The sequence below is a fragment of the Dipodomys spectabilis genome, unplaced genomic scaffold (genome assembly GCF_019054845.1).
Source record: "Dipodomys spectabilis isolate Male_0828 unplaced genomic scaffold, ASM1905484v1 ptg000019l, whole genome shotgun sequence".
Taxonomy (NCBI): Eukaryota; Metazoa; Chordata; class Mammalia; order Rodentia; family Heteromyidae; genus Dipodomys; species Dipodomys spectabilis.
In genome coordinates, this window is record NW_024870696.1 from 13034346 (window position 1) to 13040611 (window position 6266).

The window sequence follows — 6266 nt, forward strand, 5'->3', positions numbered from 1 at the left end:
TTCATGTTCCGGAGGGGTGAATAAATTCCTTCAAACATGGCCAATATATAAATAATTGTTGGTCAGTTATGGGGCTTGAACTCTGGGTGCTATCTCTGAACTCCTCAGTTCACGGCAAGTCCACTTGAGCTACAGTACCACTTCTGGTTTTCTGGTGGTTAATTGGAGATTAGAGTCGCACAGACTTTCCTGCCTGGGCTGGCTTTGAACCATTATCGTCAGATCTCAGCCTCCTTAGTAGCTAGAATTACAGGCGTGAGCCACCAGTTACTCGGCCATGGAAAATTCTTTGAAAAGTGTGTTCATTAATGACAAAGGTAACCCAAATGACAAATGTGTTTCAGGAAAGAGTCTAGATTCACATTCAGGACTTCATGCAGGGGTTACAGTTGTGGGAAAGAAAAAAATCTCATCCTAAAGAGGCCAGCAGAGCACCAAATCATGAAAACAGGCTTTTTTGTAGGGAGTCTGCCAACTGCAGAAATCCATCCAATTCCGTCACTAATAACAGTTGTTATCTTTACCTGTAAACACCTATTTTACTTTTGCTAGAAATAATCATAGCATTTTCGAGAAGAGAAAAGACCATATTTTTAGATTTTTAGATTCTAAGCTGGGGAAACAGTATTTTTGCACCTGAATGGTCAAAGGCAAGTTAAAACATACAAAGTGGGGATGTGTTAGATACTGAGTTCTCATCCAAGGCAGATTCTATCACCACATAGTGTGAGGATTGAATTGAACAAGAGGACACCCAGCTGGCATCCAGTATAGAACTGCTTGCTTACTGAGGAGAAAACACCCCATTTATTTAAGGGTCACAGAAGGCTTCTGTGCTGATTGTTGTTGAGTGAGTACGTAGGAGAAACCAAGTTTGTTTGCTTTTGTTTTCCTATTCATGTCATTACTATTTGACACAGATGTTTGAAGACCCACTTATAAAAAAACACCTAAGAAAATGGACAAATTATAGAACCAAACATAGTATGTAAAAACCAACAGATTTCTACATTCCAGGAACAATCAATTTTAAACGTAATAAAATATGCAATATTCACATTAGTAATCAAACCTCTTTGATTACTAGGAATAAAAATCCAATTAAAGATGAATGGGATTCTAAAGGAGAAAACCGTAAAATGTTATTGAAGAACATAAAATGGGACCAGATTAAATAAAAGATAAATCAAAATCATGCTCAGATGAATATAGTCAGTATCGTAAAGATTAGATTATCTGTAATTAAATCTCTAATGTAGAAAACTTCTGATAAAAACCCAAATATGAATGTTTTTAAGATTATGAAGAAGTGATTTTAAAGCTCATAAGAAAGGGTTAAAGGCCTGTGAATGGCCTAATTTTGAGAGAGGGGAAAAAAAGGAGAAAGAAATAAGGAATAGCCTCCTTGCCACTTAGCAAAACCTATGATGACACAAGTCATGTAGAATAATTCAGTGTTCTCTGTTGATATAAGGATGAGCAAATAAGTTTATAAAGCAGACTAGAGAACCCAGAAAGAGCTCCAAATGCAAATAATCTTTTGATTCATGGTAGACTCCCTGCGCATACCATAAAGGACTAGTAGCTAACTATGAACAACAAAATGGTAATAGTAAAAATAACTATGAATATTTTTACAGCACAGAAGGGAATTATTTTCACTCTGTGTGTGTGTGTGTGTGTGTGTGTGTGTGTGTGTGTGTGCTAGTACTGGGGCTTAACTTCAGAACATCACCTCTTGTTTGGCTTTTTCATTTAATGGCAGGGCTTTACTACTTGAGCTAGAACTCTTCTTTTGGCTTTTTGGTGGTTAATTAGATTTGTCTGTTCAGGCTAGATTTAACCTCAATCCCTAGACCTCAGCTTCCTGTGTAGCCAAGATTATAGATGTAAGCCATCAGTTTCTGGCTTCTAGAAGAGAATTTTTTTAAGGCAGCAAGAGCAATCAAAGAAAATATGACAGAATTAGATTACATCAGAAAATTTTAAAGATGTAGCCTGGTGTGGGTGCACATGCCTATAATCCTGGAAGAAGACAGGAAGATGACAAATTTGAGATCAGTCTGGACTACATAGTGAGACAATGTTCAAAAAATGGAAGGAGAGGACAAAAGAAAAGAAAAAGTTGTACATGCCTGTCATCCGAGGTACTTGGGAGATGAAGTTAGAGGATTGAAATCCGATGCCAGCCTGTACTTTGCATGAAACCCTCTTTGAAAAAGAAAGTAAAAAGCCAGAGAACTGAGGGCATAGTTCAAATGGCAGAGCATTTACCTAATAACCATGAGGCCTTGAGTTCAATTCCTAATTCCACTAAATAAATAAATACATAAACACATAAATAAATAAATAAAAATAAAGATCTTTAAAACATGAGCAACAATTTGGAAGAACATTTATGACACATATAATTGTCAAAGGAGTGGTATCCATAATTTGTAAATAGCTCATGCATATCAATAAGAAAAACACAGCCTAGAGAAAAATTGAACAAAGATTATGAAAAAAATCTAAATGAAATAACCCAAATGATCAAGTATGAAAAATCTCAGACTCAGAAGTAATTAAGAAAGTGGCAAATCAAACACAATGTTAAAAACATGACAATGTCTTATGTGAATCACTGAGAAGGGCCCAGCAGCACTAACAGCACTCCAGCCTAAAATGCATAATCCATCTAAGGACAAGCAAACTATCATCTATCTCAGATTATAGGAGACTAAAAAGGAATGGCAATTAAATACAATGTGTGCTCTGGGTCGGAGAAAAATACTAGGAAGGATCTCATTGGGAAAATTGGTGGATTTTCTTGTTCTATATTAACATTAAGTTTCCTGAATTTCTCTCTCTCTCTCTCCCTCTTACTTTCTCTCTCTGTCTCTGTCTCTGTGTCTCTCTGTGTCTCTCTCTCTTTCTCGTTGTATGTGTGCATGTGTGCTAGGCTTGGAGCTTGAACTCAGGACCTGGACTCTGTCCCTAAGCTTTTTTGTTCAAGGCTTCACCTCTGACTTTTTGGTGGTTAATTGGAGATGAGAGTCATACAGATTTTCCTGGCTTCAAATAGTTCTACAGACTTTCCTGACTTCAAAGTGTGATCCTCAGATCTCAGCCTCTTGAGCAGCTAGTATTATAAAGCCATGTGTGACCTGCAAATTTGATCTTTTTATATGGTTACCTTAGAATGTCTTTTTTCCTGGGAGTTGCTTGTGGGACTATGAATGATTGAAAAGTCATGATATCTGCAACTTTCTCTCAAAGACTTTGAGGAAAAGTGACATAAATGAAAACCAAATCTGTATGATGAGGAGATGAGAGAGGAGATAAGAGAGAGCTAGACAAAGGGAAGATAAATGGAAAGTGTTTATAAATTGTTGAATCTAAGTAAAGAATATATAAGAAGTCATTGACCCATTCTGACCTCTTTTTAACTTGTTTGAAATTGTTTTCAAAATAAAACATCAAATAAAACTATATTAATTATTGTTAAAATTGTAGAAGAATGGAAATTTTCACATTCTTCTAAAAAGAATACAAATCCTTTATACAGTTCTTTGGAGAGTAATATATACAATGATGATATATTTTATTGATATAGTAATTAATGTAGGAAGATGAGATGAATGATGAACGATGATTTAAATTAAATTAAAGTAGCAATTAAAAATAAGTATGTCCATATCTTATACCCTGGCAATTCAAATGAAATGTGTGAAGACAATAACAGAGCTTTGCATTTATTTAATCTTTTTAGAAAAATACATCTTATGATAGATATTGCATATTGATATCATAGGACATCTATAAACAGAGAAACAATGGGGATATGAAATTAAAATATTTTATTGATAGAAATGTTTGCTCCACCAAACAGGAAGTACTTCCCTCTGAGAAATACAAAGTATATAAGGAGATATGCACTAATTGAAGTATAATTCATAATCACATTTTTTCAAACACTCTAAATGCTTAGCTGTAAAAGAATAGCTCAATAAATTGTGTTTTATTTATATGCCAGATCATTAGGTTCACTCTGAATGAAACAGAATTTTAAGTATTTAGTTCATAGAAAAATTTAGAAAGTAATGAATTAAAAAGGAAGGCCTGAAACTATTAGTCCTTTTACATATATTGTGTTCATCAGCCTGAGTGGCTACAACAATGTACAAGAAGCAGCTTATAAACAATGGATATTTGTTTTTATTAGTTCTGGGGGCTGAAAGCTCAAATTAAGATGTAAGTGTATTCAGGTGCTGGTCAGAGTCTTTCTTCCAATTGTATATTGCTGTCTTGGACTCCCACATGGCAAAACAATAGCATAGCAAGTGAGCTTGGTGGCCACTTCTTATACTAATTCCAATCACAAGGGCTCCCTCCACCTTTATGACCTAATTACCTCCCACAGATCTCAATGTGGTAGTGGGCTTGGGGTGTTACAAGAATTGTGGGATAGACACAAATATTCATTCCATTGCAAAATTTCAACTGGAAGCTAGTCATGCTTTGAGGGAATGTAGGATGAACATGATCATCTACCAGCCAAAAATGGAGCCCTAGAATGGCTTCTGCTTACATCGTTTAGAATGAACCAGCCCTGCTGACACCTTGATATCGGACTTCTCACCTCCACTAGGAACCACAAGACCAGAGATTTCTGTTCTTTAAATCACTTGTGATAGTTTCTTATGGCAGTCCTAGCTAATAACATATCTGTAACTTATGAGAAAAAGTTATTGTTATTTTTTATGTTTTATTTTTTAAATTTTATTTTAGTGTAAACATGCTGTACAGAGAGGTTACAGTTACATGAGAAAAGTAATGAGTACAGTTCTTGTTGAATATTGTCACCCTCTATTGTTATTTTTTAAACAATATATTTTCAACATAGGGGAAAATTTTTTCTGCCCTCAAAAATATAAAATAAGCAGTTGGAAGTCAAGGAGAGTGGTCTGCTATTTAATAGGATGTCCTTGTGTATTTTAACAATATGGGTTTAAAATCTTGTATCTGGAGATTTGTGCTTAATAAAACTGGTTGGTCAGTCTTATTGAATAGGGGAAAACAATCCCATATCCTCTGAATTGTGTTTTATGACTTCCTAATTAAGAATGAGAAAGACAATTCCCAGGTTTCCTTTGCAGAAGATTGGCACCATAAACACAATTAAATCTAAGAGGTTCAATAATAAATCACCAGATCTCATAGGCATAATCAACAGAACTAGGGAATTATTTTAACATAGACCCAGTAGAATAGACACAAATTCAACTTCTTCCGAGCAGCATGAATTATAAATATAGTGAAGATACATTAAATTTTATGGAAAGTCAAATGTTAAAAGAGTTCAATTTTCTTAGTACAGATCTTGGGATATACTCATTTTAATGTCGCTTGCTTGTATAAAGAGAGGAACATAATAGTATAATTTCAGATGTCCTAAAGCAGTGTTAGCAAGAATAACAATCTCTTACACATTCTTCATGACACCTTGCTATGAAGAAAACACGAACCAACTAAATGAGAGTATGAAACAATATGAATATGGCCCATGAGAGAACTTCCTTAAGACCAACTGTAGAATTCTGCAATCATACAGGCATGTTTTCCTGTTATTGCCAACATGTTCCCCAAAACACATTGCTTTGATATTATTATGAGCATTATGAGGCTCCCATGTCACATGTTCATAACAGTGGCTGTGTCCAATGATCAACAGATGAATGGGACACATACTTGGATGATGTGATTTCATCTTTATTGTGTTCTCATAAACCCAGAGCAACCATATCAACAGCCATAAGAACACCCATCAGTTACAAACCATTGCCTCAGACACCCAATACGATATGAGAGGTAGGCAGACAACTAACTGGGCTGGATCAGTAGAATTGTTAGGTTTAAATTACCTCAAAGTTAAAATTTTCTCCAAATTAAAGGGCCACCTAACTCCTTAGTCAATGGTTAAAAACAGAAGAAGAGAACCTTGCAAACCATCTTCTTTAGTTATTCACTTAATGCAGAAAACTCATAGATGGCCACCTAGCCTCTTTCTAAATACTTGGAAGTTTGAGTGAGAAATCTCAGTGTATGTGTTAGATGTCCCATTCTACCACCTGATGGCTTTAGTTATTAGCTTCTCTATAGTTACATATATATATATCTATATCTATATATATATATATAGTTATATATATATATATATAGAGAGAGAGAGAGAGAGAGTTGCTATAAAATCCCAATAGATAAATCTACGCATAATTCTCAATTTA